Source organism: Adiantum capillus-veneris, chromosome 13, assembly GCF_014529385.1.
Source record: "Adiantum capillus-veneris isolate H3 chromosome 13, ASM1452938v2, whole genome shotgun sequence".
Taxonomy (NCBI): Eukaryota; Viridiplantae; Streptophyta; class Polypodiopsida; order Polypodiales; family Pteridaceae; genus Adiantum; species Adiantum capillus-veneris.
In genome coordinates, this window is record NC_140943.1 from 93,220,617 (window position 1) to 93,232,917 (window position 12,301).

Below are 12,301 nucleotides of genomic sequence, written 5' to 3' on the forward strand. Positions count from 1 at the left end.
TGAAAGAATTTCGATCATATTGTTAGTCAAACATTTCTGAAAAAAGATGTCGTGCTTGGCATTGTCTTGGTCAACATGTAAGCGAAACGTGCTCCACCTCAGCAAGCACCAAAGGTGGTCGAGGAGTTGCTTGTCAGGTATGTCATCTCATGTAGTGCACTAATTGCGAGATATGCCCAACACGGGAAAGTCCAAAACTAGGAGCTAAAAATGCTGTAATTTTGGGCTGATTTGATGGCGGATTGGGGCTGATCTGGGGCTGATTTTTTGGGCTAAAAACACAAATTTTTTAGGTTGATTTGGTAGCTGATTTGGGGCGATGTGGGGCTGTTTTCTTGGTCTAAAAACGCTAATTTTTTAGGCTGATTTGGTGGCGGATTTGGGGCTGATCTGGGGCTGTTTTTTTGGGCTAAAAACGCTAATTCTTTAGGCTGATTTGGGGCTGATCTTGTCTGGGATGTCGTCTCATGGAGTGCATTGACTACGGATATGCCCAACATAAGCGAAAAAGGCGAGGAAGCTTAGGGCTGTTTTGAGCATATGCAATGCAAGGACGCCTCTCCAAATGCGATCACCTAATCTTGCATCTTCACGGCCGCTATGCCATTACGCAAGACACTAATATGGGCAAAATAGTTCAGATGATATTGTTAGTCAAGGGCTATTGAAAAACGATGTCTTTCTTGGAATTGCCTTGGTCGACGTGTATGCCAAATGTGCTCTACCTCTGCAAGCACAAAAGGTGGTCGAGGAGTTGCTTGTCAAGTATGTCGTCTCATGGAGTGCACTGACTACAACATATGCCCAACACGGGAAAGGCCAAAAAGCTTAGGGTTGTTTTTAGCATATGCACTGCGAGGACATCTCTCCAAATGCGGTCACCTATGCTTGCATTTGAAGGACATGTGGCATTATACAAGAGGCTATTATGGGTGAAAGAATTCCAATGATATAGTTAGTCATGCATTACTGAAAAACGATGTCATGCTTGGCATTGCCTTGCTCAACTAATATGGGCGAAATAATTCAGATGATATTGTTAGTCAAGGGCTATTGACAAACGATTTAGTGCTTGGCATTGCCTTGGTTGACATGTATGCCAAATACGCTCTATGAAAATGTTATATAATGGACTTGGGAGTTGGTTGACTCTCTTACAGTGTTTTATGGCTCTCTAGCTTTTATAGACATGTAGAATGTCTTACTCTATTTAACTCATGAGCAATATATAGGTTTCTCACCAAACTTGCCATCTCCCTCCAACTAGGATTTTTTGTGCATGCCGCTCGCTCCTATTGCACTTAGATTCTTGATGGTAATAGTTGCTCGCTCTCATGGGCTCGCTCAACGGCCACCCCCCTTCTGTCCAAAATCCATCATGCAACTCAGCATTTGACAACATGCTTCTGACCTTCTCTTGTATGGTCCTATTCATACGTTCTGCAACTCCATTCTGTGAAGGATTATATGGTGCAGTAAGTTCCCGATTAATCCCTTTTGTTTCACAAAAGTCTTGAAAAGCTTTGGAAACGTACTCTCCACCATTGTCAGTTCTCAAGCACTTCAGCTTCTGACCACTCTGATTCTCCACAAGCTGCAAGAATGTCTTAAAGACCTTGAGCACCTCATCCTTGTGCTTCAAGAAGTAAACCCATACTTTGCGAGAATAGTCATCTATGAATGTACAAAAGTACGCTGCTCCCCCTAGTGACCAACTAGGCATTGGTCCGCATAGATCATTGTGCACAAGAGCTAACCGTTCGTCCCTACGATTCCTCTTTGATCTGTGTGGTTCCCGTGTTTGCTTACCATAAACACAATGCTCACAAAACTCGAAATCTTGAAATGAAAAGCCAGGTAAATAACCATAATGAGAAAGTATTTTCATTCCTCTTTTTGACATATGTCCCAGCCTACGATGCCACAGTGACACACTTGGCTGCTCAATCACATTAATTACATGGTTTTTAACCTCTGAAACATGTAAAGTGTACAGAGTTCCTGACTTGCTGCCATGTGCTACAGTCATCGAACCTTTGGAGATCTTCCAAGCGTTGTTCCCAAAAACTGTCACATAACCCACATCATCCAACTTTCCTGTACTGATCAAGCTCTTTCGGATTGCTGGAACATGTCTGACATTCTTGAGCCATAAAGAAGAGCCATTCTGAAACTTCAACTGCACATCTCCCACTCCAAGTATGTCACAATCCTGCTCATTGCCAAGTTTGACATAATCTTTAGTAGTCACATATGATGTAAACCACTCTTTGTGCGGAGAAACATGTAAAGATGCCCATGAGTCGATAATCCAATCACTCATAGCATGTCCATCCTCTGCAGTCAAGAAAATAGAATCAAGATTGCTTGTGAGGAAGATGTCACCAGCTGCTATACCAGAATCACTGTCTGAACCAGATCGTGTGACATTCACCTCTTCAATCTTCACTAAACTCTTCTTTTCATCTTGCTCAGAACTCTTTGTTTTGTTTTTTTCTTGTTTCCACTTCGTACAGTCTCTCTTCATGTGACCCTTCTTGCCACAATGGTAGCATTCTATGTCATCTTTTGACTTCGAGTCACGAGACTTACTTCGGTTTTGTGCCTTCTTACCCTTCTTCTCTTTAGACTATTGTCTCCCTCGAACGACCAAAGTACTATTGCCTTTGCCTTTGTCAATGTTCTTCATGTTCACTTCCTCTGTGAGCAAGCTGCCTTCTACATTGGCACTTGTAAGACCTTCTGGCGCGACAGAATTACTTAATGCTGTACGAAAAGTATCCCAATTGTCTGGCAAAGTGATTAAGAGAAACATAGCCTTCACTGAATCTGGAAAGACTATCTCCTGTGCTGTTAACTGGCTGAAAATTGTGTGAAATTCATTGAGATGATTTGACATGGCTGTCCCTTCCTTCATCTTCAAATCCACCAATTTCTTGAGCCAGTAAATCTGAGAAGCAGCACTTTGTTTCTCGTACATGCCACATAGCTTTTTCCATATGCCATATGCTGAAGTCTCTTTTGCTACGTTGAAGTAAACATTTTCTGCCAGTGTCAGCATGATTGTGGAACAAGCTAACTCGTCAAGCTCTTCCCACTCATCTTCAGCCATACCTTCTTGTCTCTCCACTTTGAGCTTTAGTGGCTTCACTTGTTTTTTCTGCACCAAAACCTACCAAATCTTCTTCTTCCAGAATGGAAAGTTTGTGCATCCAGCTTTTTTATGTTGTAAAGAGTCTCACTTTTAGAAGATGCCATATCTGCCAAACTGTTTACTTCTGGGAAAAATCCGGCAGAGTTTCCCCTGTAAACTGGTCTCTATACACAATAAACAAGCTGTAAACAACAAGTTGAATACCTCTCCTCAGGAACTGTCAGTATTTTGAAAAATTTTGACAGAGTCTCCCCTGTAAACTGAGCTCTGGGAACCAAAAGATAGCTCAAAAACAATCATAAATAGCTGACCAGTGACAAATCTAAAAATCTATGTAATATGCTGTCCTGTAAGCATACGCTGTCTCCTGTCTGGGCGATCACAGAACCTGTATCTGTCTCAAGACTGAACCCTGAACAATGCCTCAATGGCCTGACGCATAAGATGCAATCCACTGTCTACACAAAGTCATACATCCTATGGGATAAAAGTCACCGAAGAGGATGCGTGTAGAGGGGAACTCCAGCAACCTAATCCACTGTCTACACAAAGTCATACATCCTATGGGATAAAAGTCACCGAAGAGGATGCGTGTAGAGGGGAACTCCAGCAACCTAATCCACCTCACACTGGGTAACCCAACCCCAGTGCTTGGCTTCAAAAAACCTCACATATGGCTCAGCAAACTGCCTAGAACTAGCATACATCCTACAATAGACCAATCACTGTCCTATGACCGCTGCGACGATCTGTGTGCTAGCATGACTCACAACTAGCAGACCCACAATCACAGTACATCAATCTGCAATACATGCCAGTGGTGTCAAGCCGTCGTATGGCCACACCTCCCCTGGAACCTGGCAAGCACAAGAAGTAGCAATGCAGACTGCAATATATATATATCTGAGGATATATATGTGTACCTGGTCTATAGATGATGCTTTGAAGACGAATGAGTGATGTATGTCGATACCGATATTGATGCCGACCACCTCCTGCTTGCCACAAGACGGGTTTCTTTGCGGCTGAAACCTATCTTCTGATATAGTGCTCACAACGAAATTCTGAGGGCATAAACAGCTTCGAAAGGGGGGTAAAACTACATGTCACCTGTTGCAAATACTCCCAGAACACCGAGTATGAATTTCCAAGCTCCGGATCCAGAATCTGCCTGAAAAGTGCGCGCGCGCGCGATTACGCAAAACCGCACTAAACCAAGCTCTGATACCAATTGAAGTCGCGGAGCGGAGCGTGGATTGACTCTCACACACACACACACACACACAGATACACAGAGAGCTTACACACTACGCAGAGAAGTCGTTGAAGGGTTATATCCCAAACCTTATTATCCACAAAAGTATAAGTGAGTATATACAAAGAGTTAGTGATAAGTGAGTTAGACGGGCGGGCGGCCATATCCGTATAAGAGGCCACTTGGGCTTTAATGCCAACACGGCTATCATTTAGCCCTTCCCCTACATAATGGTACATTCATGTATCATCAATTGGTACACATTGGAATGATAATTGTGGCTAGTCATGCATTGATTGTCCACCTTCACTTCTTCTTTTGTTATCTTTGCATCTTCATGTATCACATACCAAGAAGCGCATGATTTTTCTTGATGGGAGAAAGAACAACAGTACCAATATACCTTCTTAGGCTTTCCCTTGAATTGTTGGTTCTTCAAGTCCTTTAGAAGAATACGACTTAAATACGGCTTTAGTAAGTAGCCATTCACCTTCTTAAGATGCTCCTTTTCATCCAAGTCCATTAGTTGCTAGTAGCAGGTAAAGGCCTTCTTGGCAATAATGGCCCCTACCACCTAGTCTCAAACTTGGTATCAAACTCATTATCAAGTCAGTTTTCATACCTTAATACTAGATCTCTTTCTTTCATTTTATTCTCTTTCAATGGGGTGTTGAACTTCTCCATTGCTTGTACAGATCTTCTTCTATAGCAATCATAGGCAATTTCTCTTTTCTATTCTAACTCTATCAGGTGAGATTCCGAAGTCAATCTACCCATGCTTCTTGCTCATCTTGCATCATTTTTCTTGTGACAACACTATCGGAATGTTGAGCTCAATTGGTTGCAATGCTTTTTGGCCATACCCCAGGTGAAATGGTGTAAAACTAGTTTCCTCTTTGTAAGTAATTCGGTATGCCCATAGTGCTCCATCTAAGAACTCATCCAAAGCTTTGTTTTGTTTTTCACCATCTTTCTAATGATTCCTTTAATGACACCATTAGCCTTCTCCACTGACCCATTTGAGTAGGGATAATAGGGTGTGTTATGACGATATAAAATATGAAGCTCTTCACAAATAAACCTTTCCTCAATCTTGGGCAATTACAAAAAAAGATGTGCCAAATCTACAACAAATATGAGTGTGACAAACTTGGTCAATGTTTTCTCGTTTACTTTTGTCACACTTTGTGATTTCACATCTAATCATGTAGTCTCTGGCCACTAGAATGTAGAGCTTGCTTTCACTTGTCCTAGGTAGTGGACCCATCGCATCAATAGCCCAATTTTCAAAAGGACCATTTGAAACTACCAACTAATGTGGACCATGAAAGAACCTTTTGTTTCCATTGATTTGCAGCATGATAGCTTTTATACCAATGGTGAGTATCAATGTGCACGCTTGGCCAAATATACCCAGCAAGCAAAATCTTCTTTAGAGTTAGGTCTTGTGCAAAATGATCACCACATGCTTCTTCATGCAAACCTTCTAAAATAGTTGGAATCTCCTTGATTGTAGGTACTATTCTACAAACTTGATCTTTTCTTCATTGATAGAGGGTACCACCCTCCAAGAATAGATATAAACTTATCTTCTTTATGAGTCTCCTTGAGCCTTTGTGAATCCTTGTGGAAACCCGCCTTCCAAAATGTACTCAACTATGGGAGCGAGTGACTCCATTCTTTGGTACCTTGGTTGCTTTATTGTTGTTGTCACCTTGATGATCTGCACTTCTTTCTCAACATATGAAACTGTTTGTTGTGCAAGTAAATGAGAATTCTCATTTTGTTTTCTAGGAATATGCACCTGTTCAAATTTAAACATCCTACAGGTGGCATGGACCTTTTACCTTGGCCTTTTATTCTTGCATGCACATCTGTGTATTTTTTAAGGCAAAAAGCCTAGGAAACTTCTTTGCACATATTTAAATTTCTCTCTAAATCTTCCCTTTTAAGTATTTTGGATAGCATACCTTCTAACATCCCTTCATCTTACACACTTTGGTTCTAAGCTTCTTTAGCTCCACTCTCCAACTTATATTCTCCCAACGACCAGCCAAGAGCCTGTCCTTCATCATGTCAGGTGGAGGTACCTGTGATGCTAAGCCCTTGCACATCCTCTCCCATGCCATTGAAAACTTACGTATGTACGCATCTACTCGCTCACCTTCTCTTTGCACCAAACCCTGTACTTCTTGCCACACTTTGTCAAGATCTTCTGTCTTCACAAACTCCACTTCCAATCTATGCCTTAGATTGTCCCAACTTAATCTCACGGGTGAATTAGCCGCACGCAACTTCTCTTCAAATGATTTGGACCAAACTCGTGCATCACTCTTCAAACAAATCTAGAAAAGACGTAACATTTGCACAGGATCATGAATCTGGTTGCTAATGCAGGCAACCTCCATCTTTTCCAAAAAATCTTCCACATCTTCATCACTTCTTCCATGAAATTCCGGATAAGAGAAAGCCATGGCTACCCAAGTTTCGATGCTTTGAGAACCCCTTCTAACACGGCCGCAAAATCCCCCCAATAAGCTTCAAATCTATCAAAAAAGGCACTGAAATTTGCACTTATGTCCTGCTGCAAGCCTTTGATCTTTGCATCTGCGTCCGAAGTCGACACCACCTTTCGATACCTTTGTAGAAATTGCTCACAAAATCTGATCCAATTCTGCTTGTGTGCATCTTCTAAATCATCGAACCAAGATTTTGCTTTACCTCGTAGTACCAAAGGTAGATTCTGGAGCTTTGCTTCATCACCTGGCATCCGCAGTATTGTCAGCATAAATAGTTCCAAATCGGCAAGACAATCATCTACATCTTCATCTCCTTTGAATACCGGACCAAATTCCTGCTTCATCTTGATTCACGAAAACTTTGTTAGGAAACAATCAGTGGGTCCTCAGTGAGGGCACCACAAGATAAAATGGGGAAATGAGATAACCACCAGCACACAATCCGAATGCCTCTCTATAGCCCAGTGATTCCACGGCACCCCTATCCCCTCGCAAAAACACACCTTGATACACAATCTGCAAACGGCTATTTCCCTTGCCGGAACCCAACCAACCCTGACCGTATACACCCGATCGCAAAGCATGCTCTCCTCGGCTCCCTTCCCCTTGCTCTTCAAGCCCTGACGGCCCTCCCAAACCACAGTCCCTCAACCCTTTTCAATTGCATCCCTTGGCCGCTTCCTGCTCCATGTGCTGGCTGTAACCTTCTATAGACGTCCGCCAGATGACGCTTCCTCAAGCCTGCAACCAAAGGTCCTTCTATGGTCCTTGGCCCTGGTCGACCCTCTCACCATCCACGGGCTACCCCCCCTACATGCAGCTTCCTCATGCCTCTCTTTGGCCACTAGCAATATCGCTAGTGGTCACCTCCTCTGTAACTTGCCTGCTTCCTGGCTTCCATGCAACTGCAGTGCTAGCCCCTTTTCTACTGTTGTATGGCGCCCAAGTCCGTAACCTCTATCCAACTGGCCGCTTTCGGGCTCCCTTCAATGCAATAACTACGCTCGTCACGCAGTTTGGCAACCTTACCATGCAGTAGAATTCGTTTTTTTTAAAAACCCCAAGCCAACTTCTAGCTTTACCTTATTACAACAAATCCCTGTGTGGCCTAATTTTCCAAACTCCGGATGACTTGAGTTGCCGCGAAGACTAAATTTAACTCCACTTCCCATGCCCTTGATTGTGCTCGATAGTCGATGTCAAAACAGATCCAATTTGCCACCCCTCAATTCCTTTCTCCAAATGGCTTCGACTCCGAGGCTCCACACATTGGGAAGAGCACCACCTTTACGAGTGTCGACAACCTTGCGTTGCAACTTCTCGACATGGCCTCCAATCAGAGGTTTGCTAGCCTTCTAGGTATCCAAAGAGCTTCAAGCTCATTAGAATGGAGTAGCCCACTGCATACACATCATAGCTCCAAAACCATTGGGCAATGATTGACTAATTGCTTCCATATGGCATACTCTTCTACCAAGAGCTTCAAATGCAAGTCTATAAAGCTTGAATGGTAGAGAGCATCAAGAGCTTGATCTGCTAACTATCACATTTGGCATACACTTCACAACAAGATCTTTTGTTCTCTGCTTCTAGCACCTACTCAAGCATTTCTCCGTCAGGCTACTGATTTCCACACCGCTACTGGCACTTCCATGGGTCAACATAGATTGGGTGCACCAACATCTTAAGAAGGTTAACCACTACAAGAGTATATAATACCCATAGTGGACCCTCAAGTCCCTTATAAGTATAACTAACACAGATAAAGAAAAAAATATCAGAGGAGGAGATTGATACACTAATCCCTAATCCTTCTCCTAAGTGTTACCCTATAGCTATGCATGTAACTTGCATAGAAGACAGATTGTGTGACACTAGTATATTGGACTTGCACTTTTTGTTGCACCTTGACCTACAAAACATGCAAAACTACAAACATTAGTACACATAAAAATAGAAGAGAACCAAATTAGTACAATTATCCTAAAAGTATGCTAGGTCATGTCTTGTCCAAGAACCCTTGGCCTTGTCTTAGAAGCCAAAAATCCTTTGTCAGCTTTGCCTGTGTTGTAGGAGACTCTAAGGTCACACATATACAAAAAGGATACTACTTAAACGACCAAGGAGATGTGGGCCATCATAGCCGTCCTTGCAACCCTTAGTAATTGTAAGCAGATCGGTAAAGTTACCTTGGAGACAAAAATCTCTTGTTGAACTCTTAACTACTGCCACTTGACAGCTTAGAGCTGCTTTCCTTGAAAGCATACCTGTGAAGGGTCAACAAACAAGTGACCATCAACAATAAGTCAATTGGCATTCATAATCTTGGTCATACACAAGCTATATGGCTCCTATACACACTAGCAATGTTATAGAATTGTCATAATAACTAATATCTAATTCTCCTAAATGATTTTCTCATGTTAAAATTATCATTTAATATGGGGAAGTACCAAGGGAGAAAAAGCTAGAATATTGGTGAGGCTGGCAGACCGGTCTCAGTAGGGATCCAAAGGAGAGAAAATAGGGATCCAAAGAGGGACCATCTACAAAAGAGCAATGTGCATCAATGGGATTCAAAGACCCTAAGGTTAACCCCATTAAGACTTCCAAAAAGCTTAGGTTCCAAAATTAAATGAAATGCTCAATGGGCAAACCTTAGGGAAATTTGGATGCTTGTGGGAAGACTCAAAAGTCTTCCCACGTCCCTATCAAGCAAGGGACAAGCCATTTTTATAGGGGATGAGAGAGAAACACACACACACTCTTCCAAGGTCCCTTTACACAAAGGGCATAGTGGACACATGTCAGCTTCCTAGCCCAGTTGCCCCCAAGGTGCATTCAAATCCTATTGGATGGCCATAGAGGTGGACCAATGAGAATTAGGCTAGAGTAAATTTAGTCTAATTCATTTAAAAACACTTGATAAAAGAACCAGTACAAATTAAGCTCTCTAGAAGACTATTGGACAGTCTACCAAAGGGTCTAATGAGCATTCAGCAACACAATGGCTTGCTTGATTCCTATTGGCCAGAAGACTAAGAGGTCCAATGAGAGTTTAATTGAATTATTTAAATACCTAAAGCTCTCACAAAAGGGGAAGGGGGGACACATGTCACAAGGCTAGCAATTATGCTTCTAATTTCCTATTGGCTAAGCTTGGCATGAGCCAATGAGGAGCCAGCAAGAGGAAAATAGCAAGAGGGGTCGACCGAGAGAGAGATAGGGCTTATTTTTGCAGGGCATTATCACACACACACACTCACACAAGCTCATGTGTGAAGAAAAGAAGACCATCTCCTTCTCGAGCTTTAATGGAAACCTCATTATCTACTCCAAGCTTGTGAGAAGGGAGGCTTTACACCAACAACTCTTGGCTTTGTGATGCAAATCCAACCAAGAGCCAAGCTCCACTGCATGCTCATCTCCTCTACCATGCTAATTACTAAGCTATGCTAAGCTATTAAGAGTGATTATGTGAGGAGACATACTTCTTTCTCATAAGAATACTTCTTCTTCCTCTCGATCTACTCTCATACCCCACTAGCTCTCACCATCTTCGAAGGTGTGTGAGGTCTTGGGTCCGAGACCGTGAGGGAATTGATGTTTTGTTTTCAAGTGTAAGCTTGGTGCTTGAAGCTTCCATCTTCATTGCACCAGCAAGTTATTGAAGGAACACAAAGTATTGTATTGTAAAATGTCTCCCTTGATGGGGGAAACCTATAATACAAAGCCTTTTGGAGGGGGGACCGGCTCCATGTAAATCCGGTCCTCAACTGTTGTCAATAGCTTAATTTCTCTCCGAAGAGATGCTGCATCCCGAGTCCATTCTCCGACATGAAGACAAGGTATTGAGAGGCGGTAAGATTATCCGACGATATCTTATTAAGTTTAAGAACTATCCTTTTGAAGATGCTAGATGGATGCAAGGCATACAATTAGAGGATAAACTAAACCTTGTCAATGCTTACAATGATTCCTTAGAGTAAGCAAACTTAAAAATGTTTAAATGAACAAAGTTTTTGTCTTATAAGACTCTTTTTATTTATAGTGCGCACATGTTAATGAGTATGCATGCTTAGGATCATGTTTGCGGAGACGACGTCTCCCGAACACCAAGTAGAGCTTGTCGATCTACTATGGAAGATTCATACAGACTAATGTGCAAACAGGCTTGCGACAGATAACACTCTCAAGAACCAAATGGACTAGTCATCCATTCTGGGACGATGACGTAGAGTAAAATACGGATCCTCTACCCGCTAGCAAACAGATTGATGACTAGGCTTTATCGTCTCTATTTCATAGTCGAGGACGACTACAATTTCAATAGAGAGGTAATGTCATAATAACTAATATCTAATTCTCGTAAACGATTTTCTCATGTTAAACTGATTATTTAATATGGGGAAGTACCAGGGGAGAAAAAGCTAGATATTGGTAAGGCTGACAGACCAGTCTCATTAGGGATCCAAAGGAGAAAAAGTCGGGATCCAAAGAGGGACCATCTACAAAAGAGCAATGTGCATCAATGGGCTTCAAAGACCCTAAGGTTCGGCCCATTAAGACTTTTAAAAAGCTTAGGTTCCAAAATTAAATGAAATGCTCAAAATGATCAAACCTTGGGGAAATTTGGATGCTTGTGGGAAGACTCAACAGTCTTCCCACATCCCTACCAAGGAGGGGGCGAGTCATTTTTGTAGGTGATGAGAGATAAACACACACACTCTTCCAAGCTCCCTTTACACAAAGGGCATAGTGGCCACATGTCAGGTTCCTAGCCCAATTGAACCCAAGGTGAATTCAAATCCTATTGGATGGCCATACAGGAGGACCAATGAGAACTAGGCTAGAGTAAATTTAGTCTAATTCATTTAAAAACACTTGATAAAAGAACCAATAGAAATTAATCTCTCTAGAAGACTATTGGACAGTCTACCAAAGGATCCAATGAGCATTCCGTAGCCGAATGGCTTGCCTGATTCCTATTGGCCAAAAGACTAAGAGGTCCAATGAGAGCTTAATTGAATTATTTAAATACCTAAAGCTCTCACAAAAGGGAAAGGGGAGACACATGTCACAAGGCTAGCAATTATGCTTCTAATTTCCTACTGGCTAAGCTTGGCATGAGCCAATGAGGGGCCAGCAAGAGGAAAATAGCAAGAGGGGTCGACCAAGAGAGAGGGGGGAGTGATTTTTGCCGCCATTATCACACACACTCACGCAAGCTCATGTGTGAAGAAAAGAAGACTATCTCCTTCTCAAGCTTTAATGAAAAGCTCAGCATCTACTCCAAGAGAAGGGAGGCCTACATCAACATCTCTTGGCTTTGTGATGCAAATTCAACCAAATCCAAGCTCCAATGCATGCTCA